This window comes from Lissotriton helveticus, chromosome 9, assembly GCF_964261635.1.
Source record: "Lissotriton helveticus chromosome 9, aLisHel1.1, whole genome shotgun sequence".
NCBI lineage: Eukaryota > Metazoa > Chordata > Amphibia > Caudata > Salamandridae > Lissotriton > Lissotriton helveticus.
In genome coordinates, this window is record NC_136070.1 from 614,312,593 (window position 1) to 614,338,769 (window position 26,177).

General features: G+C 45.0%; 1 protein-coding gene across 2 annotated transcripts in view; it reads left to right on the plus strand.

The window, feature by feature from the left end:
* PLD3 (phospholipase D family member 3) overlaps positions 1–26,177 on the plus strand; it is a 231,615-nt gene that overhangs the window by 40,282 nt on the left and 165,156 nt on the right. Inside the window, exon 1 of one of the 2 annotated variants that reach the window (XM_078660656.1) lies at positions 1,548–1,659. The exons of the other annotated variant lie outside the window; for it this stretch is intronic. The gene's annotated coding sequence lies outside the window, so the exon portion shown is untranslated. Of the gene's footprint in view, positions 1–1,547; positions 1,660–26,177 lie in introns of those variants that run through there. 2 annotated transcript variants of the gene reach the window in all.

Genomic DNA, 26,177 nt, shown 5'->3' on the forward strand with positions numbered 1-26,177 from the left:
CTCAGCTTTTGATAGTGTTAATTTTAACTTCCTACTGGAGAGACTCAGAAGGTTGGGTGTCTCAGGTGAGGCAGGTATCTGGGCCCAATCCTACTTAGACAGCAGAATTTTTCAGGTCTTCTCAGGGGAGTCGACTTCTAGAAGCTTAGCGATCAGCTGCGGAGATCCTCCCTGAGCCCCACATTGGTCAATGTGTACATGCGGCCACTTGCTGATATCATCCTGCCACCTAGAAAAAATTCATCACCTATGCAGATAACACGCAGCTGGTAATCACCCTCAATGGTCCCCGAAACTTTCCCTCAGACTTTGAAACCTGTTTGGAGAAAGTGGCCTCCTGGATGGAGCACTCCTGCCTCAAGTTAAATGGAGGAAAAACAGAACTAATGCTTCTGGGCAACACATCTAGCATGGACCTCAAACAAATATCATATGGCCCACCAGCCAGGCTCTGTGTATAGCTCATAAGACTTTGTTGGGAAATGGCCCTGCTATTAACAGCTCCCTCATTACCTCCTATCGCTCCAGAAAATGCCTTTGATCGGCCAATCTCATCCTCGCAGTCATCCCTAAAATCAGGAGGGTAAGAAGTGAAGGAAGATCTTTTTCTTACAATGTAGCCTGACTCTGGAACACAAAGCCCCTACACCTCCGCTCTTAATCTCGTCATCTCACCTTCCAAAAACTTCTCAAGACCTGGTTAATCCAACATGCAACCCTATAATGTGACCACATGCCCTATTGTCCAGCTGCTAGCGTTGGGATGCCCTAGGGTAGCTATGCACTTTACAAATGCTAAACAATAAAACTCCACTCTACGACTCTTACACCACTCCACTCTGACACTCTACTCCCTGCACAACACTATGCCACTCCACTCTATGCCTCCCCATGACACACTGCTCTACACCACTCCACGACTCTTTACGCCATTCCCTACACGCCACTTTCCTGTACTCCAATTTTTGCCATGTTGAACAGATGCATGCTAGTGTACAACAAGGCCAAAACATATTGGCGAAGCCAATAGCTCTTGCATGGACGAGACCTATTGACTTTGACATCAATGACAAAATCTGTCTTTCCTATTTGTTCTGCTCTTAAATTACAGCTCACGAGATATTCGAGTCCAGAGTTTTTAGTCGACATATTTTAACTCCTGAAGTTGTTTTTTGTGCAACCAATTCAATACATTTGCAATGAACTTTGAACTTTAAAAAAATCGTTCAATTATATATTGTGTATATTTTGTCGATTTTTCTAATGAGTCTACATTTAAAAAAAATGTGTCTAGCTGTTTTTTATTTCTCAATAGACATGATGATCCTTCGATTTCCCCAAAGAACAGAAGTGAAACTTTGTTTTTTTCATAAGCCAGAAATGCACACCAAGCGCTATTCACTTAACCCTTACAACGTCGTCTCATTCACACAGTCACACGGTCAAACACCATCGGCCTCCCCAGCCCCCAGTCTAGGATATTGTGTAGAGAAAAATAGGAAGTTTCATATTGCTGCTGATTCAGAACTCCGAAAATAGTGTGTAACCACAGGCATGTGCATATGATATAAGACAAGAGGTCCTGTTAAACCCTTTCAGACGCTTCTGAAGCCAGCAGCTCGAAGGACGCCAAGAAGACTGCAGGTCTGAGAGCTCCAGGTAGGCCATAACATGGTTATTGAAGAAGGGTAGGCTAATGGAAAGTAAGAAAAGACGATTGATCATAGACAGGACAGCAGGTGAGAAAATGCATCCAATATGGAAGGCAAGGGATATCTGGCAAGTGGGAGAGAAAACGCACTCGACAGGCAAATACTGTGGAAGAGGGCATCCGATATCACAGTAAATGAGGCAGGCAAATTCATTCAAGACGCAGGGGAGTGATCAAGTGGAAAAGGAATCTAACACACAAAAGTGAGGTGATGGCTGTGAGCGTGGTGGATAAATCTACTGCTCACATATTGAGGGATGGACTGGAAGGGCTGTCCAGAAACTAGGTGCCAAGGTGCATCTAATACACAAGGAAGGAGAATAGCGATCTGGGCATCCGGTGGGGCAAACAAATCATGCAGATTTCACCGATTTTGTAGGCTGACAGAGAAACACTCTTGGTGTAATAGAAAAAACGAATTTAATTTTCAAGTGAGTTGTGTTTAGGGTCTGACCACAAACAGCTTTAGATGTCTAGATGACGTCTGGTCACAAATTCTTTAAAAAAATATAAGAAACACAGTGAGAATGACCTTCGTATCGGTTACTTACTTTCATGTATTTTTAGGTCTCCCCTACCATACAGCGCAAGCTCTCGGGTTGTGAAAGATCATTTGTGGGTGAAGCAGAACTTGCAGTGGGCTTACAGGCCGTCCATTGCTTACCTTTGGTTGGCATTATCATCACTCATTTGCTTGCTTGTTATTCAGCGGCATGCCTTCCTCTTTTTCTCCTCTGTAGCGTAGCCTTTTTTGCTATCCTTCTGGTTGGCTGGCTTGTATCCTTCCGCTGCCCACTTTTAGGGTACTGCTTTTGTTTCTTTTCGGTTAAGCACTGCATGAGACCATGTGTTTTCCAGCTCTCTCCCTCGTATGCTTCTCCCAGCCCAGATACCTGCACTGTGCTCATGTTGCTCACCCTCTTTTGCGGCTCTGTTTCGTGCTCCCCCGCCACCTCTGTGCTCCGTGTTCCTCGCCACCTCTGTGCTCCGTGTTCCTCGCCACCTCTGTGCTCCGTGTTTTCTCTCTTGCCCCATGTTGCTCTCTTGCTTGTTTGCTTTTACTCCCACTCTCTTGTTGTTTTCTTCTTTAAGTGCTGCTTTTTCCCTCCTCGCCCTTCGCTCCTTGGTTGCTCCCTCTCACTCAAATTCCTTTTGTATTTTATTTTTGCCTGGATGGCTGCGCATCAACATTATGATATGGCATTTTATCAACAGTAAAACGCACAAGATGATGGATGGAATGTTTCACAATGGCAAAACATACACCCCCAGTCACAGATCTGGGTTTTTAATCCATCGTTATTTTGCTCACCAAGCCACCCCAGTGTGGGAAGGGTATGCCCAGATGTGGGTCCCGTGCTCACTACGCCACTAGAGTCAAGCTATCCTGGCTGATGACTGCTGATAGCCAGAAACCGGTCCTAGGAGGCTTGATTCCGGTCTAGGGAAGACATGGCTTGGCAGTTCGGGCTGGACTGTTTCCATGAGGCACAGGGTCAAGACTGATTTGCATATGTCCATGTCTGAACTGGGGTGGCGTGGTAAGCAAAATAACAATGGATTAAACCCAGATCTGTGACTGGGGGTGAATGTTTTGCCATTGTGCAACATTCCGTCCATCACCTTGTGTGTTTTGCTGTTCGTCCTATGTGGGAAGGGTATGCCCAGACGTGGGTCCCTTGCTCACTACGCCACTGGAGTCAAGCTATCTTCGCTGATGACGGCTGATAGCCAGAAAACGGTCCTAGGATGCTTGATTCTGGTCCAGGGAAGACATGGCTTGGCAGTTCGGGCTGGACTGTTCCCATGAGGCACAGGGTCAAGACTGATTTACATATGGCCATGTCTGAACTGGGGTGGCGTGGTGAGCAAAATAACGATGGATTAAACCCAGATCTGTGACTGGGGGTGAATGTTTTGCCATTGTGCAACATTCCGTCCATCACCTTGTGTGTTTTGCTATTTTATCAACAGTTACATTTTCCTGTTTGTTCACAAGTAGTCCTTTTGTTAGTCTGCACTATTTTCTTTGATGTGTTTGCTGGCACAGTGACTTTTTAATTAATTTGTGGCCTGTTTATTTAGGGGGTGTGTGTTGTTGGCTATCCAGAAGACGAAAATGTTATTCACAAATTGCCCTTGCACGTTCATTTTTAGGTCTCGCCTAGCGACACAGCGCATGTGCTCCTCGCCTTGGCGAGATCTATTGTTGTGGGTTTTGAGTCTGAAGGGGGACAGGAGATGCGCACTTGCCCGTACAACAGATGTGCACGTGTACAGCTCATGACGGTGTTTCTGCAGAACGCGCCAGCACAGCACGTGCATGGCGAGCTTTCACTCCCCCCACCCGTCCCCACCCTTTAACCTACTATTATTGCACAATATCACTACTTTTTCCGTGCTTTGCACAAAATAATTGTTAAAAGCTGGAACTGATTTCTGTTCCCTCCAGGTTGAAAGGACAAACATTGTTACATTACTGTCCTTGTCTTTTAGTTGTTTTGCAAATATAGTAAACTGAGCTTACTTTCATGAAAGAAACTGAATGATTTTTTTCTACATTTATTCTTAATGCTGCTAAGTGGAATTTTGAGCTTTTCTGTGTGTTGGTTTTGCTATGTTATGGCTATAAACTGAAACATTTAATAAACTGAATGAATGAATGAATAATGCTAAATAGGTGTACCATCTCTCCACGTAGCTCACACTTTTCTGCCTCCATCATCTGATTCTATTGGTTGCTTCATTGGCTACACAATGCTTCTGATGGGCTTATATGTATATTTGATTCTGTTAAGAAACAATAGCTCTTGGAGCTGTATCACATCTACATATAAATGCAATTTAGAGTCAGTCAATACTGTTAGACTAAATTGTGAGCTCCTTTTTAGCTTGGTAATTTGCTATTTTGGGCTATTTTAATATTTTTTTGTGGCATGCGCACTGTGAAAGGACGACTTTCAAAAATGCCTCAGATTACCATATAACCTCATATCACCAAGGATAAAATGCTTCAGCCCGGATTTTTTCTTATCGAAATCATTGTTTCATATTAGAACAACAGAAGTGAACTAGAACTACAACCCCCTAAAATGCACAGGTTTGTTAAAGAAAAATCCAGGACTGGAGCACTGCGTTCTTGGTGACATGGAGTCACCTAGTGATCTTCTCAGGCTGCCCCTACCGCAGGCCATTTCGCTCTCTAAGCTCATTCTCACATTAGCTGTTCACAACTCAGGAACGCGCCTTTTTCCTGCTTTCAAGTAATGGCAGACTCTTGTGATAGACTGTGTAAAAACTAAGCAAAGACCCTCGAAGAGCATCTGCGCTCGCTGCTGACAAATGAGGCAATTTGGGGGTCAGCTTTAGTTCGAATTCTCACAAACCAAACACAGCTTTCATTTCTTCTGCGTAGGGCAAATTGAGTATCACAACCGGGATTATAGCACCATCACTTTTTTGCAGCGGTTAGAAACAACAGAAGTGTGATATGAAGCGCAATATAAAACCATCTCGTAATATTACATTTTAAAGCGTTTGTACACTGTATACATTACTGGACCAGTATTGTTAGAATTGTCCAGCTTGGAGCTGTGGTTCTTTCCCCTCTGGGGACACTTCTAAGAGTTTTTCCCCATTCATGTTTTAAACCTGTTTGGGAATGCGAGCAGATGTTAACACTCTGAAGCAAATTTGTGCAGGGACGGTGCAAAGCCAGGGGTGTCTGCTGCCGTCTGCCGATGTCTGCAGCGGGCTGATCACCTGGGTGGGGCCTCCTGCGTCAATAGGACACATCTAAATGCCAGTTCTTTCCTTCACGAGTCTGCACATAAAGTTTTACTGCCTGGGAAGTTCTTAGTAAAGATGTCATTATTCTCTTCTCAAAAGAAATATGACCGAGGAACTCACAGCACACAATAACAGTCAAATCAGTTTTATGTTAATGAAATGTTTAATGTGTTGTGCTCTGGCTAACAATATCATAGTTCCCGCGCCGACTCATGTTCTGGATTGCTAGGCAACAGCAATGTGCATGCAGCGATGTTTGAGGCTGCCTGCCAATGTTAAACTTGAAACTACAATCCCTAAGAGCTCATGTGCTGTTGGCTGTTAAGCCAAGCTGAGCAGAAGCAGTCAAATATGACACGTGACCGACTGACCCGGAAGCTGATAGCAGTGGGGTTTAGCTTGGAGTTAAACGCACAGTTTTGAGCCACCTGTGGTGAAGTGGGATGAAAGGATTTGGGCAGGCTTACACAATTCATTCACAAATGGGTAAGGGATTTGGTCATTTGGCGCCACCGCTGGCAGCTAAGTCTTTATATTAACTTAACGCATTTATTTTAAGTGGGCTATTTAGTAGTTCAAAACGTTTTCTGACAAAAGTATATGTCACTTGACCACAGCGGCGGCCGCCACTAACAGGGTGGTGAGGCAGGTGGGAGAGCGAGCGCGGGGAGGGCCGGCAGAACGGGGACCTGTTAATAAGAAATAAGAATAAAAAAACGTTCTTGATGGCGCCGGCCTGCTGGCCTCTTTCTGGTCCCGGCAGCCCCGGACAGACTCCCATCCAATCCCCGTGCTGCATAGCAGCATAGGCATTGGCCTGAGCAGGCAGGAAAAACCCTCCGCTCAGGTCATTGAGTCTGTGGGTTTTTTCCAGCTCAGCTGATGAATGCAGCCAGGCTGGAGAACCTAAGTGCCCATGTGTGTTTTGGTGGGCCTCAGATGGCGGACCAAACTCATATGCAAACTTATGGAGTGCACAAGCACTCCTCCTCACCCTCCCATGTCCCGCCCCTCCATGCACAAGCTGGCCCAGCAAACAAAAAATAAAATGATGCTAGAGCATTCTTTTTTTTTTGCTGGCTCTGTGCCAAGCAGTAGGGCGACGCTCCTCCACCGTTGCTTGACCAGCTTATTTCAAAGTGCCTATATGAAATTAGTATTTGAGTCAGGAATAAGGTTTTGATTGATCCAAGCCACCCAGAACTCCACATCCCAGGGCAAAGTTCCTTCTTGCAATTATGCTTTTTAAGTCGAGCCTGGGCAGCACATGTGCTTCCCTGCGAGGTATGCTGTATTGAGGAATGACATAGAACTTCCGCATATTCACAGCTTATCTTTTCAATTGGCTCCTGTTACTGTCCTTGCGAAATCGTTGCTTTTCATTTGATTGGTAATAGGCTTAGTAGTCTCTCCTTGGTACCGCCTTGTCTGCATTTGTAACCTCCCATAACGACTGGACCTTTTACTTTTGTTGTTACACGGTCTGCGTTATGTAGTCGGTGAGCACTATTTTCTTTAATTATCTTCCCCTTTCCAGCCGCGACATCGCAGCATGCTGCACTCTTTCATATTATTAGTAATGTATGTATTTAAATTACAGCACGGTCTGCTTTAACTATAGCGGCCGCACTTATTTAAATATTTAATTTACGACGCGGTCAGCTTTCACTTTAGCAGTCGCGCTTATTTAATTTACGGTGCGGGCCGCTTTCACTTTAGCGGCACACTTATCAGAGAGATAGAGCTATTGGCATTAGAAATAACAATGCCTTTTATCTATGTTCTGCTTTTTAAAACACATAAATAAAAGGCATTATCATTTACAATGCCAATAGCTTAAACACCTGCAAATGCGAGACCTATTACATTGAAAATGCTTGTTTAAATATGTAGGATTTCCATTTTTTTTTGTTCCATAATGCAGTCCCCATAGGGTATCTACAGATGTAACCAAAGTACTTGCCCCATGTTAAATGTATCTATTTTGCAGTGTTCTGCTGTGTATTCCTTTAAAGTTTACAACTTGCAATGCAAGTTTCGTCTTTTGCCTCCTTTTCATAATACTCTTCTGAGGGTACAGCTTAACGTTTCTAATGCACTTTGTTCAGCAATGGGACGCTACTCACAACATCCATATTGCTATAATGCAAGATGCTGCTTCTTTAACGGATAGCAAAAAACAAAGAGTTCCTGTAGGACTTATTTCGAATTATTTAGCAATTTATATAACTGTCAAAAACAATGAACATGATTCAAACAACAGGAGATTGTAATTTCATCTGTGTATTTTTTATATAACGGCATAAGATATATACACAAAAATATATTCTATTTGATCAGCATAGGTGAACATCCATATGACCATTCATATACGGCAACTAACACAAAAGACTGCTGCTTTAGTTTTCTATATATCAACAGTAAAGCCTGACACTTTTGCAGATTATATGGACAATATATACAATTTATGCCATATGTACATTATTCACAACTATATACATATTCAAAGTACATAGCTTGATGATGTTTTTCGCAAAAAGAGTGTCAATTCGTCGACGTTTCGGTCTCATACATAGTAATTCACCGAGACCATCATCAGGACAACCGTTGCACCATGAATCTATAGTCAAAACAACATATCACATAGTCAATAATCTCCTATATACTTGATGTGTACCGTCTGCCCACACCGAAAAAGGTGCCCAGATGCTGAGAATCTATAAATAGTGTCTATATACAAATATTATAAAACTGTACAATCAACCAAGTGCCCACTATATATATTAAAACCAGTGCAAACACCACAACTACTTCCCAAATTAGCCACTCAAAATAGATCGAGTCACCTCTTATATACAATACTCACAAATATATCGTCAGTGTAAACCTTTTTGTCGTCCTGCAAAAGCAAGGGTACCAATGCTTAGTGTAACTACTAACCTATAGTCACCTAGAGCTAGCATACACTAATCGATCCTTCTCCTTACCTCCTGTATCTTTATTCATGGACAACCAGGAAGGGGAACCCAGAATCTCAATCAGTATCTTCAGGAAAAGTTAATTTACCAACGTGGAATCTGCATAATATAAAAGAATAGCGCAAGTCTCTTAGTTCGCACTCACCCCAAACTAGAGCCTGAAACGCTCTATCCATAAGAATTCTAAACTCAAATAAACTGAAATCAACTTACTGTCGGGAAACAGAACTCTGACGCGGTCCACCACTCGCTTCAAACAGTCGAGTAAAGGTTAGCGTCTTGGTCGGACTCTATGGCCTTTCTCCCCAGTCACGTGATATCGCGTTTAGCGTGACAGCCATGTTGTCTCAGTGCTAATGCCTGACTCTCCATACATCGTAGGGTGATCGTCAGGTAAATTGTTCAGATGAACCCTCGATTACCGATATTAAATCGTAGTGGTGTTACATGAAGTACCCAGAGGGTTAGCTGATCCAGCTCAACAATCTACATCTATGCTTTGTTAAAGGAACCAAAAGATGACAAATCTACCGTAATATGCTTTAATTGACCAGATCTCAAAAGCGTAATAACAGACTTAAGTCATCATATGTCAAAACCACGTACCTATGTGTGTGTACCTATAGGTTATCTAAGAGTAGCCGGCGTCTGCCATTCCACAAATGTGTTAAGCCCATTTTCCATAGTTTTGGCTGACCATATCCATCTGTTTTCTTTTTGGGTGAGCAGACGGTCCACATCACGCCTTCGCCTAGAGCTTTTAACTGTTTCAAGAACAAACCATTTCATATCCTGTGGAGAATGTTTTTTAGCCAAATAATGTTCGACCAATGGTGCTGTTTCTACTTGGCAGCGTAACCTGGACTAATGTTGTGTGATGCGCTTCTTAATTTCTTGAGTGGTTTTGTCTATGTAGTAAAGGGAACAGGGGCATTCTATGCAATAGATGACGATTTTGGTCAAACAATTAGTATGTTGTCTCAACGTCCAATGTTTCCCATTAATACAACAGTTTTTTATTGTTAGCGTTGTCTGGCAGGCGCTACATGAGCCACAGGGATAATGCCCCATTACAGGGGGCATACCACACATGCTTTGGATTGAATTTTCTGTGGGCTCCTTATATGCCTTAACTAGATAATCTCTCAGGTTGCGCGCTCTTTTGAAAGCAAACCGAAGTACAGCAAGTTGTGGTTCAACTTTATGTATCAAGTGCCAGTTCTTAGTTACTATCTTTTTGATTGAATTTGATTCAGACCCGAACGTAAAGACACATGTAATTGGGTTGTTAACCACATCTTTAGTACTCTTAGGTTCTAGTAGCGCTTGCGAAAAACATCATCAAGCTATGTACTTTGAATATGTATATAGTTGTGAATAATGTACATATGGCATAAATTGTATATATTGTCCATATAATATGCAAAAGTGTCAGGCTTTACTGTTGATATATAGAAAACTAAAGCAGCAGTCTTTTGTGTTAGTTGCCGTATATGAATTGTCATATGGATGTTCACCTATGCTGATCAAATAGGATATATTTTTGTGTATATATCTAATGCCATTATATAAAAAATACACAGATGAAATTACAATCTCCAGTTGTTTGAATCATGTTCATTGTTTTTGACAGTTATATAAATTGCTAAATAATTCGAAATAAGTCCTACAGGAACTCTTTGTTTTTTGCTATTGATTATACCCAGTTCCGTGGGAATATTGGGTTGCCCTCTTTGTGTGAGCTTCTTTAACGGAGGCCTTTTTCTCGGGTTACTAGTGTTTCCTGTCAATACATGTGATTTTTACCATGTCACTAGTTCTTCGGTTCTGTAAAACACTTGGGAAGCGCTTCCTTGTAGTTCTCTTGGTTTCAATGCATTGTTCTCCTAATTAGGTCTTACCTAAGACTGAGAATGCGCTATTCTGTTGCGAGGCATTTTGTTATGTTACAGTGGGGCTAGAGCCTTATTGACCTTATTCTCTTGCTTGTTATTTAAAGGCTTATGTGAACTTTACCTCCCCATTGTGAACTTGTCTCTACCCTATAGCATGAACATTTTGATGTTTACATACGCTACTCATTTTTTTGGTGGTAGTTTTAGTCGTCTTAGTTAAGCTCTCTACAAGAGTGTGTATGTTTTCCAAATTCTCCCTCGTGTGTTTCTAAGCCCCGTCTCTCTGTCTTGCCATGTGCTTCTCTGACCCCCACCCCATGTCTCTGTTGCATTGTCTCGTCGAGTGATTCTGTGCAGAGATGCTCTGTAGAATGCTTATAACCCGTTGGCAAAGCCGATAAAAGTTGCGATGTATTGACTTTGCCAGTGCTTGTTTTAATAGGTATGGGACTGGTGCTATGGTGATGGTGGTTTGTCACATTTCGACATTGCCTGATTTGTAACTCTGGTCTTGTGGTTCAGCAGTCCATAACTTCACAAAAACATCCCCTTTATTTGGAACATGGTGTCATTGCCATCCAGTGGTGTCACCAGGCTGTACAACATGAAATTACCAAATTCTGCATTATCCATGTGTTTCACTTGTTAATTACTTTACACTCCTAATTTTTAAGGCCCTACCCTCGCATATCAATTGGCATCTTTTTGTACTTTTTTTTTACAAAACAATTGTTTGTTGTACTTTTTAAAAATGTTTTAGGGAAACCCTTATTCTCTTCTGATTGGCAGAGGGCTATCTGAGGTAGCACAGCTCATCAATGAGGAATCTTGACGTGCGATTTGACAGCTGAGAATGCTGGAGTAAACATTACCTAGCAGCTTCTTCTGTGTGCTGAAGCTGTCGTCACATTCCTTTAGGTAGTGGACTTGGATATAAAGTTTTCATGATGGGAGTGAAACTGCCACTGGATTGCCAGCTCCTCCAAACTAATTAACCAGCCTTTTTCACAAGATGTATCCCTAGTACTACAACCCCCAATTTAGTCAATGACCCACCACAGTTCTTAGCCAGAAGTAATCCATTGATGTATCCCTAATCCATCTACGACTTTCTACTCGGGCGATCAAATGCGGGAGGTGAGGAAAAATATAGGTTTCTCATGAAGGACCACATTGCCTACCAATATTTAAGCCATCCTTGACCTCGTCAACTCTAGGATGTTAGATCGGTAAAGCTGCCAGCCATATGACCCCAAGCCGTATTTGATGGACTTAACTACTTTTTAATCCATTTTTGTATTTTGATCCTTACGGTTTTACATTTTAACATGTTGTACATGCCTGTAAAAGTTCCATGTATTGTAAATTTGGCTACTAAGTCAGGACTGGTAGAAGATGCTGCAGATGATTTGGGGGTCACGTTTCAGCTAGAGATCAACAATGGCTCCCTCTACTAGCAAGAACACTTTCCAGAACGATGTGCATCAGCTACAAGGCAGTCACCAACCAAAACTTACTATCTCACTGTCAGTCAGAAAAGCTTTATTTGGTACACATTTTCTGAGTCATAAAAGCACAAAATATTACAATAAAATAATTACAATGATGTTAAAAAACCCATAAATCTCTTAAAATTAAAATCCATGCAGTGCCAACACAATTAAAATAAACACACACAACAGGTATAACACAGAATAAAATACAAACACCATGCATGAATGCACCAAGTGAGCTGATAGCCATATGGTTAAGATTGAGTTCTTTTCACACTTTTTGCATTTGACCATGAGGCCCTGGAGGTATCGACAGTAAAACTGGACAGTAAAAATGTTGTACATTAACCCAAATTAAGTGTTCAGCCCTCTCACAGAAAAACAAGCATTAGCAAAGCTAGTGGGTATGGCATTGGGTGCTTACCTTTTGGCTTTGTCAGTTCTAGATTTGTTTTGTCATGGTTTTTGTTGGGAATGCTGCTGGGCCCTTATCAATCTTAAAACAAACATTTGCTAAAAGCAAAAATATGTTATGTTCTCAAAACCTCACATTGCCTTAGTAGTTCCTGTCACTGACAGGAGCTACTTTGTGTGTGCATGTGCTCCTTGCCAAAAAGGGCAGAATGCCGTCACTGGCAGTGAAGGTAGCCAATGACTGAAGTGGGCTGACCCATTGCCCCATGGTGTATACTGTTGTGAGTGGAAGAAAAATGTGAATGACAGAATAACCGACCAGTGGATGAAGAGGGATGACTGAAAGCCCCTGTTAGTAAGTATATGGACTTGATTAGCAACCTCTGAATACCTCCACATGTATTGCAGCTCGGCGGGTTCCATTTTGGATATCCATGAGAGGGCCCACAGTCAAACCTTTACATTAGGTGCTCCCAACTGTGAAACAGTCTGTGCTTATCCATGGTCCTCATCCCATCACTTATTTAATTCAGCAAGGAATTACATCATACTCATTCAAGTAGTATCTTTATCTCGCCATATGACTTAATTCAACTGTGCAACACTTGGCACCCTGCCTCCAACTTTCAACCTTCTGCTAACTCAAAACATTTGGTCATTCGAGTGTTCTGAAGCTCTGGCCATTTGGCCACCTGCCTACCCTAACTGTCCATCGGACCCTGAACTCTGAATTTAATCATCCCCTAATGTAAGACCTCCATTCACATTGATGGTTAGCCAGTAGTCCAGTGTATGCATGCATCAAGAGCAAGCATTTGCAATGCAATCACTCTCTCATTTGTGAAAGTTATAACTCTTGGCATTGAAAATGACAGTGTTTTTTACTTTTGTTTTTTTGTATACAGTAGAGGGAAGATAGTTGCATAGTGCTATTGACATTCATATGACCTCAGAGCGCTGGAGAACCAGAAAATGGGAAAAAGGTTATGAGGGAGGGAAGACAATGGTAATATTCTGGATAAAAAAGTAACAACATCCTGGAAAAAGCAAGCACTCTTAAGAAATGCAAGATTAAGTAAAGCATGTGAGATGTAAGCAAGAACAACATGGTTACCTTAACGCTTTTACACTGGTTATTCAGAAGTCAATGAGAGTTTTTGCCTGAAAAGTTTTAGGACATGACTACAGGGGCCAGAAAGGACTTGTTTCAAAGTCCATTGCTTATATCCTTACAAAACGTAAGCAGTATGATTTAAAAAGACCAAATTGAAGATGGCGTCCAAGTAGGACATGCCTGCTCGTCGCTCCGTCTCGCCAGCCAGGCCCACGGCAATAGCATTGTGGTACAGGGCCGCTGGGACCAGAGAATAGCGCATACCGGCAGGGTTGAGGCCTGGAGTACCTAACGGGCCAATTGCTGCGAGGAGAAGGGAAGAAAATCAGCTTTGGAGGTGCGAGGCGTGCGACCCTGGAAAGCGGGCCCGGTCGGAGGAGTCAACCGAGAACAGGAGAGGCACTGGAGTTGGGCGGAACCGCTGCAGTCTCCCCTAGAGACTGCAGAATCTAAAGACAGTGACTCCGGTTGCGGCAGTGCCTGCTTGCTGTGCCGCCCCGCCCATGAAGCCAGAGTGAGATACTCAACGCCGGGCAGGCTGGGCCTGGCCGGGAAAGAGATGGGCCAGCAGTGCTGGCAGAAGGCCTGAAGGAGATCTCTGACGCCCATAGAGGGCCGGCGGGGGAAGGGTGCTGGGGCACCCGGAACATTGCAACTGAAGTGGACAAAGTGCAAAAGAGGCGGGCGGTCGTGCCTTGCCTGACGCCAGGCTAAATCGGGCGCAGTCTGCGGGAGACGCCGGCTCAGTAAAAGCGGTACCATGGCCATGTCTGAACTGGGGGGGCAGAGTGGGCTAAAGAACGGTGATGGATTAAACCCAGATCTGTTGACTGGGTGTGAGTGTTTGATTGGTTCAGATGCTCCGTCCATCACCACCCCCTTTTGTACCGCTTTGTTCGCCATAAGTTGGCAGGGTATGCTCAGACGTGAGTCCCTTGCTCACTTTGCCACTGGATTCAAGCAAGCCGGGCTGAAGACGGCTGAAATGCCAGAAACCGGTCCTCGGAAGCTTGTTTCCGGTCCAGGGAAGGCATGGCTTGGCAGTTCGGGCTGGACTGTTCCCATGAGGCACAGGGTCAGACTGATTTGCATATGGCCATGTCTGAACTGGGGTGGCAGAGTGGGCTAAAGAACGGTGATGGATTAATCCCAGATCTGTTGACTGGGTGTGAGTGTTTGATTGGTTCAGATGCTCCGTCCATCACCACCCCCTTGTGTACCGCTTGGCTCAGTAAAAGGCATACGCAGCTAGGACGGCCTGAGGCGGGGGCTGCGGCTCCTGGAGGCATCGTTAAACACAGAAGGCTGGATCGGGAGTGAGTGGACGGCGGCAGGTGTGATTGGATCATCAGGCGAGCCTGCCTGGGCTCGAAAGTAAGATCTCAGCGCAAGAGAGTCTAGTGACGGCCCTCAAAAATGGACTACACCCAGTGGGACCGGCCTAAGGTGAGGAGGCTGAGATTATTGAATATACCAATCTTACTGCAACGCAGCAACGGCATTGCGGGCAGAGTCCAGGGCGAACAAACCAAGACCAGATTGTGCGCACGTTGGGGGAATCAGAGGTAAGACGGAAGCAGGCCCCGGTCGCCGTTGGATGGCCTACAAGTAGGCCCATAGTGGATTGGGAACGCCCAGGCGCCCGGTGGGAGCGAGATTGAGAGAGCAGCACAGAGCCAGCTGGGGTTCCCCCCGAGGTAGATGGCAGCTTGGACACAGAGAAGTAAAGGAAGAGGCCCATGATAGGTCACACGGGTCAATACGATCTTAGGTGCACAACTTACAGTTGCAGGCAAGTGGGGCCACGGGAAGACAGGAAAACATTATTCACCAGCGGTTGTGGATACACCGGCCTGGAAATCGCGAGGAAAGGACCACGTGGCGGCCCGCGACCTTAGTCAGCAGGCTCGATCTTGGAACAGGGCCGTGAAGCACGTTGCGGCCTAGGTTGGAGTGCCCCGGACATGACTTGAGCGCTGGCCAGTACGGGGGCTGGGGCCGTGCTGTGTTTTCGACCGTCTCTCTCCCGGGACAGCCAAAGTCCACGCTTTCGGAGACTGGAAGCTAACTGTTCGCTTGAGTGAAGAGTCAGAATTGTCGGGGTGCCAACGAGACGAGGGAGAGACACAGTGAGACCCACAACATGGCCAATGTCAAGGGGAAAAAGATTGCTCCGTCAAAGATCTCCTGCTCAAAACGGCTAGCGCATGATCAGTAGAGACGCAAAGCGCAGCAGAACCGAGAGACGCAGAGGCCCCTTCACACACGCCTTCATAGAAACTCTTTTTCGCTACACTTCGGGAGGACTTGAAGTCAATGAAAGCGGACCTAGTCCATGAACTTGGAGAGGTCAGAAAAGATGTGGACGCGCTAGGAGACAGAGTTGAATCACTGGAGTCTCAAGGCACAAGCAGGGGCGAAGTGCTTGAACAGCTTCAACAGGAAGTCATCCAACTCCGAGAACAACATCTCAACCTCCAAGCACATTCCCAGGATCTCTCTAATCGCTCACGACGAAATAACATTGGGGGGCGAAAGGTCAGTCCATTAGTGCATATGTTGAGAATCTTTTCAGATTGGTACTGAAGGGCCCAGAAGACATGGAGATCAAACTGGACTGTGTGTATGGGGTGGGCTCGAGAAGACCCTCCCCAGCTCCACCTGCAGACATTTTGGCATGCGTTCATGACTTTCCACCGAAGGAGCAGAAATTGTAGAAAGCCAGAGATTCCCACCCAATTCAGTACCAAGAGCTTCAAATCACTCTCTTCCATGATTTGGTGGCCTCCACGCTGTTAAAACTGAAAGCTTTCTGGTTTGTCACAGCGCACCTCCGAGCTAATAGGATCCCATACTCATGGGGCCACCCTTTCCACCTAATTTTTCGTTGGGAGGGGAAGGCTCACCAAATCCGATCACTCAAAGAGGCATGCCAAGTTCTGAGTATATCAGAAGATCTTGCAGCAAGTCGACAGCGGCCGAACAGGCTGAATGAAGGGCGTGAACGGAACAGATGGAGAACAGTGGGGTCAGGTCAGGCCCGCTTCGGCCGGACCCAGAGACCACAGCAAACGAAAGACAGGCGGTCTTGGCATCTCTGGGGGAGAACTCGACTGACCCGGCCTGAACAGGCATGCATGCTGGACTACTGGCTGAATCCATGCTGAGAAAGGGCTCCCTTGGTCATACGATATCGGATCTAATTGGAGGATGGGTCTGGGGCAGACAGAGCGACGGGGCGTTCTGAGCCGCTTCCACCCCTCGACCATGGGTTTGACCACCCAGGACACTTAAAACTTACTAAGTATTCTGTTTTTTGTCAGTTGTTTTTGTTTGGCTTTTGTGGGTGTTTCTCTCTCCCATGCTCCCGAGTTCCATCCAGCTGCACTGCTGTGCGGGTCCCCGACCGCTATGCGACTCAGGCCGTCCTATTCCACTAGCATAGCCCACTCCTATTACTACACTCAACACACTCTCATGGCAACACTCCAAGTTGGTATAAATGTCCCAATCTCTTAAAATTTTCACCCTGAATGTTAAAGGGCTTAACAACCTGGTGAAAAGCTGGCCATACTTTCTTATTTAGAAAACTCGGGCGCACACATTTGCCTTCTTCAGAAGACTCACCTCCTCTCAGGGGACACATATAGGCTCTAGAACATTTCCCAAGCAACTCTTCTCCTCCCACTAAATCAGCGGGAGTGGCTATTCTTATTTCTGCCTCATCCACGGGGAAGCTGGTCGGCTATTGGTATATTTCTTCCAAGTGGGATTTCATTCTGTAACCATCTGTTCTATTTATGCCCCCAATGACAAGCAGGAGAATTTCTTTCACTCAGCAGTAGCAGAAATGAGCAAAGCTACTGATAGAATCTTAGTTATGGGAGGTGACTTGAACCTGACATTTGACAACGCCCTAGACAGGTCGGCTCAAAGACAGGGACAGTCCGGATCACTTTCCAAGGAAGGGCACCAAAGGTTACGAAGCGCAGACTTGCTAGACATCTGAAGGGACATTCACCCCACAGCCAGAGAATATACATTCTACTCACACTCTCATAAAACGTATGCCAGACTAGACTATTTGTTGGGCACCAACGCCTTCAGATCACACGTCACACAGGTGGACATCCATCCTTGCACTCTGTCTGACCATTCAGCAGTAACGGTTGACCTCTCCTTGCCAGCTGCTAGCCCCCCCCACCTGGCGCCTAGGAGATGCACTACTACAGTGCCCGAGGTGATAGAGCATATATCCAAAAATATAGGAGAATATTTAAAGATAAATGATACCCCTGAGATCTCAACAGCAACCCTATGCGATGCCTTTAAGGCGGTGGTCAGGGTAGAATTTTTAGCAATAGCAGCCCAGGACAACAAAAGGCAGAGGGGAAAAGAGAGACCTTCTGACGGCGTGGTGCAAGAATCAGAGTCCATCCATCAACGGACAGATGCCCAAAGGGTCTTGGGTCAGTTGGAGGCTGCACGCGTCCAGTTGGCTGCATTAGACCTAGATAGAGCGGAGTATGCTGCACTGAGGCTGCGCCACATTTTCTACACTAGGGTAGACAGGAGTGGGAGATTGCTAGCTAATAGATTGCGCTACAGAGGCAGGCATCGGGAGTCTCTGCAGTATATACATTGACTGTGGAGTTGCATGAGTCCGATCACCAGTTCACTGAAACATTTCGCCAATACTACAAAGGGCTTTATGAGGCGCAGGATCTCCCTATAGGGACACCATCTCAGTATTTGCAAGGGGCGGCAATGGCTAAGCTGACGCCGGATCAGGCGGAGAATAGTGAATCCCCTATCCAAATAGCGGAGGTTATCACAGCCATCTCTAAACGGAAAACACTAAAATCCCCAGAGCCGGATGGGTTTACAGTTCTTTTTTATGAACCTTTGTCACATCCTTGCCCCAATTCTTAATAGGGTCTACAAAGCCTTTGGGACCACATCGCTGATTCCCCAAACAGTGTTAGCAGCATCAGTGGTAGTGATTCCCAAACCTGATAAGGATAAGAGACAATGCGCCTCTTATAGGCCGATCTCTCTGCTTAATGTAGATCTTAAATTATTCACTGGTGTGTTTGCTGCTCGACTATCCCTCCCTCCTTCCTGGCCTAGTAGACCCTGACCAGGCAGGATTTATCCCTGGCCGCCAATGTGCAAATAAAACTAAGAAACTACTCCACATCACGGATAAGGTGCAGAAGTTTGAGACGGAACGCATGCTACTGTCGGTCGACGCTGAGAAAACGTTCAACAGCGTCCATTGGCCCTACCTGAAAGCAACCCTGGCACAATATGGGAACCCGACAGATTCATCCGATGGGTTTTTAGTGGCGATACTAATCCGGTTGCCTCAGTCAGGGGGAACGGCTATATTTCCTCTCCCTTCCCGATACGAGGGACCAAACAAGGGTGTCCTCTTTCACCCCTCCTTTTTACCCTATATATGGAGCCTATGGCTCAAAGAGTGCGCGATAATCTACACATTACTGGGGTGAGTTTTGGTGGGGACAAACATACCCTAAGTTTGTATGCAGACAACTTGATAGCTTCTTTGGAAGTCTCTCGGGTCTCATTCCTGGCCTTTCTTGCTGAGCTAGAGGAATTCTCCCAAGCCACAGGCTTTAAAATTATTACTCAGAAATCCCATGCTCTTAGCCTTTCCCTTAAAGCATCCACGTTAGCAGACTTCCAAGCAGCATACCTTATCCACTGGGCACCAGACGCAATCCCATACCTGGGATACAAGTTGCCGCTTCCCCACCACATAAGGTATCGCTGAAGTTCAAAGCCCTGCTCAGGAAAATATGTACCTCTCTTAATCGTTGGAAATCATATACACTACCCTGGTTGGGCTGAATAGCTGCGATAAAGATGACCATCTTACCCCAAATTCTGTTCCTCTTTCATACACTGCCGCTAGATCCCCCTCTCGGTACCATACACTCCCTACAACGAGACCTAGAGCACTCTATTTGGACCGACAAGAAACCCAATCTACGTCGAGAGCTAAGTTACAGGCCCCCAGGGGAGGGAGGTCAAGGGAGTGCAAATCTTTAAAATTACTACTGGGCAGTTCAGATCAGGCCCTTTGTGGAATGGTCCCGGCCTGAATCTGAAATGAATGCACTTGCTGTTCATGGATAGAGCCCTGGGCAAGACGCCTCTGTGGAAGATCCCCTTTCTCACGAAACAGACCCTCCTCAAGAATCTCTCTCTCTCGTTGGTCACTTTTACATCACTGGGCGCATGGAACAAGGTGGCCGAGAGAAAGGCCTTGACGACGTTCCCATCTCCCTGACACACATAGCAGAGAATTCAAAGTTTACTTTACCCCCAGACTAGATACAAAGACCTTCCACTGGTGGGCACGAGAAGGCAGTCGATCCATCGGTCATTTTTTGACGAGCCTGGTACTTTGACATTCGAGGACTTTTGACAACGGGTGGGCCTACCCGAAACCGAGAGATATAGATACCAGCAAATTAGACATTGGGTGGTGCATCCAAAGATACGCCCTCTAGCACAATGCCGCTTGACACCATTTGAGAAATGACTTTTTTCCAAATCTTCTGACTCTCGCCTTATTTTGTAATTATATAACCACTTAACCCCCCCCCCCCCCCCCCCCATCTACTAAGTCCCTTGGCCAGCAGCGATGGGAATTAGAATTGGGCAGAGAACTCACAATGCGCGAGTCGGAGGCTATACAGTATAGAGACAGACACACAGCTGGAAATGTAGCAGGTATAGAGTCAGCCACCAAAATAACTACTTATTGGTACCTTACACCATCTAGATTGCACGGTGGGAACCCCACATTAGACCCACTCTGTTCACAAGGGTGTGGGGCTCAGGGAACCTTAACGCATATCCTGTGGGACTGCCCGAAATTATCGGAGTATTGGAAACAAGTCCTCGATGAGGTAGACAAGTGTTTTGATATACAACTTCCCTGCTTTCCGAGCTATATTGTGTTGGGCCTGCCTAATGATCTCATGTTCTCATTCACATCTCGGCAAGGCCGGCAGATAGGCCTTGCCCTAGGAGCGGCCTTTCAGAATATCTATGGGAACAGATCGTCTTCCCACCCAATCCGGCTGGTTGCATCGCATATGGTACGTCTTTGGAATTTGGAAACCATTTATAGAGGTGCTGTCATCTGAATTTAAGGAACTTACATGTCCCAAGTATTTAGGAATACTAAAACTCATGAAAACCGACGCAGGTGGAACACTAATAGATTACAATGGTAGATATCATGGGAGGAGGGCTGGGAGAGGGTGGGTTCGGGGGTGGGGGGGGGAGTTCTTGGGGCTAAATTTCAAAGGGGGGTGGGGAGGATGGAGGGTATAGTTAAGTGATATATGTTATGTTGCTTTCGTTCTTTTGTGCACTTATCATAAAACTCGATAAATATATTGTAAACCTAAAAAGACAAAATCCCTGTACTCAGAGCCGTGGTACACATTTTATAAACTAAAATAAGGAAAACAGCTGATATGGATCACAATAAACGTTTTACACTCTACACTTCAATCAGGTATTGCAGTACCTCCAGGAATGGGGCACTTCCCCACCCGGGAAAAACAATATTGTTCAAAGAAAGACGATAAAACGAAAGTAGCGATTCACTGACAAACTTCGTAAAGTGGCGCTCATGTGTGTGGTTGTGAATAAAACCAATCTGGCCATTTTGCGACCGCTCGGTCTTAGCTTTATTTAGGAATTTCTTTTTGTATTTTAAACCTTTTTTTACTCTCAGTCCTGAGTCTGCTCTTTGGAATACAAAAATATCCGAAAAAGATGACATTTGCAACCAAAATGTTTTTTTTTTGTAGGATCCATTTAACTAGGGAGCAAATAAAGAAAAGGAGAGGAAAGAGAGGGTAAGAGCGTTTGTTGAAGACCTTGTTTTCATCAAATGAGGAGGAGCGAGACAGGGAATAAGAGGAAGAAAGAGAGAGTGGGGGCGCAGTTGCCAGCGGCAGAGCAGGAGACGTTATCACTGTAGGGAGGTGGGCAGTGTGAGATGATGGTGTAGGGGCCCTCTACACCGTGGTTAGGCAGATACATCCATGCAATCGGTTGGATTTATTGCGCGTGGACCAAAGATGAGCCTAGGAGCAAACTTCATGCCATCAGCTAAGCACGGAATCGCGTTACCATCCAAAACATGAAGCACAGTGTCTGTGAAGCGGGTGCCGTGCTGATTCAGAAGCCGAGGGATAGCAGAAAAAGAAAAGTGCACAGGAAGGAACATACATAAACAAGCATTTGCAATGCAATAGGTCTCGCAATAGAAAAGTTTGAGCTTTTGGTGTGTAAAATGTAAATATTTTTTAATTAGTTTGTTTTTCAAAATATAAAAGTATTAATTTTGTTATTAGAAATGCCAATAGGTATAAAGTTAGCAAATGTTACATCTATAGCATTAGTAAAGGTACATGTTTAGTTTTCCCCTGTCTTACATGTATTGATCTGACAAATCACAATGTTTTAACAAGAGCAGAAGTGAAAACATTTAAAATCTTTTTATGACATTTGTAATAAAGCTGGAAACATTGACAGTAAATATTTGAACCAGTTGTTGAATGGTTGCACAGATTGATGCTGTGGTGGTGCTGAGTGATGTTGTTTTGGGGACAAGTGATGCTGTGGCATTCAGTGATGCTGTTCTAGCGCATAGTGATGTTGTGGTGCCCCTGAGTGATGCTGTGGTGGTGCTGAGTGGTGCTGTGGTGGTGCAGAGTGGTGCTGTGGTGGTGCTGAGTGCCGAGTGATGCTGTGGTGGTGCTGAGTGATGCTGTGGTGGTGCTGAGTGATGCTGTGGTGGTGCTGAGTGATGCTGTGGTGGTGCTGAGTGATGCTGTGGTGGTGCTGAGTGATGCTGTGGTGGTGCTGAGTGATAATGTGGTGGTGCTGAGTGGTGCTGAGTGATGCTGTGGTGGTGCTCAGTGATGCTGTGGTGGTGCTGAGTGATGCTGTAGTGGTGCTGAGTGATGCTGTGGTGATGCTGTGGTGGTGCTGAGTGGTGCTGGGGTGGCGCTGGTTGCTGCTGTGGTGGTGCTGAGTGGTGCTGAGTGGTGCTGAGTGATGCTATGGTGGTGCTGAGTGATGCTGTGGTGGTGCTGAGTGATGCTGTGGTGGTGCTGAGTGGGGCTGTGGTAGTGCTGAGTGGGCCTGTGGTGGTGCTGAGTGGGGCTGTGGTGGTGCTGAGTGATGATGTGGTGGTGCTGAGTGATGCTGTGGTGGTGCTGAGTGGTGCTGTGGTGGTGCTGAGTGATGCTGTAGTGGTGCTGAGTGATGCTGTAGTGGTGCTGAGTGGTGCTGTGGTGGTGCTGAATGATAATGTGATGGTGCTGAGTGATGCTGGGGTAGCGCTGAGTGATAATGTGGTGGTGCTGAGTGATGCTGGGGTAGCGCTGAGTGATGCTGGGGTAGCGCTGAGTGATGTTGGGGTAGCGCTGAGTGATGTTGGGGTAGCGCTGAGTGATGTTGGGGTAGCGCTGAGTGATGCTGGGGAAGCGCTGAGTGATGCTGGGGTAGCGCTGAGTGATGCTGGGGTAGCGCTGAGTGATGCTGCAGCTGTTATGTCATACAGGGACACATTCTTTTGTAGCAAGCAAGGGGTGAGTAAGTGATTTGCGCTGAATCACAGGATGTTCAGCAGACGTCCAAAGCCCGGAGCCGGCAATTCTGAGCGTTAAGCCACACCCTGTCTTGGTTCTGTAATGACAGCCAGAGCAGAGAGCGAGAGAGAGGGGGCTTGTACCTGGCTTAGATGCTTGGTATGTTGGGCAGGTCAGTGTTTTAGGGTATAACTTACGGCGACAAGCCCTTAGCCGTGGGCTGCACGCATGCCCCTAGAATTATGTTCTGACTTCTCTGCATTTCTTGCTGGGGACACAGATTAAGTCGCCGATCCTTTTAATATCTTTCCCCTGCCATATAAAGATGTGTTTACCGAGTCCCATGCTGTTTAAATGTAAACAATGTAAGTATGCTTCAGCTCACAAGTATGAATTCGCGCAAGGCCAGCTCTGCCTTCCATCCTTCAGCGCACGCTACGTTGGGATTTAGTCGAGTTATTCGCAGCACTTAGCATTTGTAAACTTGCGAAGTGAGGCCGTGGTCACGATCTGTATTATTTTCAGTTCTTAGAAACAACAGCAGTGCGCAATTTAGCGCTATATAAAATCAAGGAGCTAGATTTATCAAGAAGCAATTCCCATGGGAAGTCTGCTTTTAAAGCAGATACCTGTGTTTTCCCACAAGGAAATGTCACCTTAAACGCTGATGTTTGTGTTTTCACTCCGATGTCGAAATCAGTGGAATTCTTCGACTGGATTCCATGGGAGTGCAGTAATCCTCCCTGTCAGTGGACAGCTGATAAGATTTCACTGGGTGCTCATGGCTGGAGGTGGGTAGACTTTGCTCGCTCGTGCACACGCCCGGGGCGAGGCAGATTCTAAAGTACACACCCTGCTCGTTGCGTCTAGGCCCCGGCCATTCATTCGCATTTACAAATGAACGTACCTTGTAATGAGGCTTAACGAGTGGATTTGTAAGAGTTAAAAAATACTAGAGTCAGTGAGAGCTGGGCCCAACGGACGGTTGTATGTATAATGTCCTGATGAGATGGTGAGCTAGGCGTGTATGAAAAGAAAGTAGGCGCTATACTGTTAAAATGTGGAATTTCAAACCATTCATTAAGCAGGATGGCTCCGTCTAGTGGTCCTTGTGCAGTGTGTACTGAGCGGAAAATGTGAGAGGTACCCCTTAATAAGAATCAAGGGAAGTAGGGTTAACAAACCAATAAAAAGGAGAAATTCCCTTGAGCAAAAATACAATTTATAGTGAAAACAAGTTGTTTTGGGCAAAAACAATTACACAATTCACATATGAAATAATGACCACAATTTATTAAACATACAGTGATAAAAAAAGTGGACAGAGCACCACTTGACACAATTAAAACAATTTAAACCATAAAACGACTGACATTCAAAGTTGACCAGCAAGATTGATACATGAAGACAGAAAAACAGTAAGACAAAAACTTGTACAATACTAAGCGTATTTCCAGCCTCTATTTCTGACACCAATGTTATGTACACAGCAATACAGTGTATCCACAGGGGTATCCGAGACAAAAATTATACTGGAGAGTGCGTCGACGCGTTTCGGTGGTTTCTCACAATTCTATCCACCTTTGTCAAGACTATAATTATTGTCTGTCGTAATTCAAGGGCCAATAAAGTCTCCCTAGAGGATGGATACACAATGAATTAGAGTGGATACACCATAATTTATAAAGTAATTGCAGTTTATACAGAAAAAAGAGAGAGGAGAAAGGAAACATTTTTTCTTTTTCCACTTAGGAGGGTAGCAGTGCCAAAAATGGTTACAGAAATAATTACATAATTAAAAGCCTTCCTAATACATAACAACTTATAGTGTACTTATGTTTACAGTTACTTTATGTAATCTAAAAACAGTCTCTTGTGGCCTCTGTACAAAACACCTTTACAGATAATCACAATTCAATCATTTTCTAACATGCTACAACTCTCAGTTTGGATGTATGCACTTCTGTGTATCTGCGGGTTAACAGATTCACTGATTACCTTTTACTTATCATTTTTGTGGGCCTAATTTGACTACTAAGGAGATATGTGTGGGGTTTCTGTTATATTTGTAGACCTCTGGAAACACGGGGACTTTTACAGTTACCTCCTCTTGATTCTGCCTTTTACTGCCTACTGACTAATGTAACTCATCTGGCATTTTCTCTAGAGGTCGTTTTTCTTAGTGGTTACATAATGGTTACATAATTACCTTTGAATCCACTTTTGGATGTTGTCAAGTTTCCATTATTTTAAAATATGATCTGCCCCACGGAGTGTTTGCTCCATATGTCCGTTTTAGGATAGTGCCGCTTTATCAAGTTTACAGGTCCTATGGGTTAAAAACATTAATGGACCGTTAGGGGCAGACAAGTCATAATAGGAAAAGGCACTAGTTGTGGTTGCAATTTCAACTTTTCCTACTATCTCATCTAACTTAATAAGGAGACTGGCATACCTGTTTTTACGAGCACTAAACATACGCAGTAATCGTATCCAATAGTTTAAGCCTCATGTAACGGTTTTCTTTCCATTTAAAAGGGAACCAGGGGCGCTTACGTCATGTCCTCGCGGTGTGAGCGAAGGTTTCACTAGAAATAAAACATACATGCAAGCGGGGCCATTAGGGGTAGAACTATTTGATTTAGAATTTGCGATCTACACCAAACATGCTTCCCTATCTGCTTACCTTTAAACCCGCAAAGGACTTCCTGCTTCTCTGGTTTCGTGGCGTTCACCAAACAGGTCGACACGCCTTGTTTAAATATCAAGTGTTTAGCGTTTCATTGGTCCAAACCGGAGCCAATCAGAGGATCGTATTTGGATATAGGATATTTGCATGTTGGGGCTTGTAATACAGGGATCCCATTGGCCCGGGTTCAAGGCTTGTGATTGGTTTACTTACTATAGGTGTGTTTGTGGGGCAACCGCACATTCAATATGAATTGAAGTTCGTAAAGTTTATAGAAATTCGGGGACTTAGCGAGTGTATAGCCCACAAAAGAGTGTATTAATTACATCAATGTAATCAATCACAAGCCTTGAACCCGGGCCAATGGGATCCCTGTATTATAAGCCCCAACATGCAAATATCCTATATCCAAATACGATCCTCTGATTGGCTCCGGTTTGGACCAAT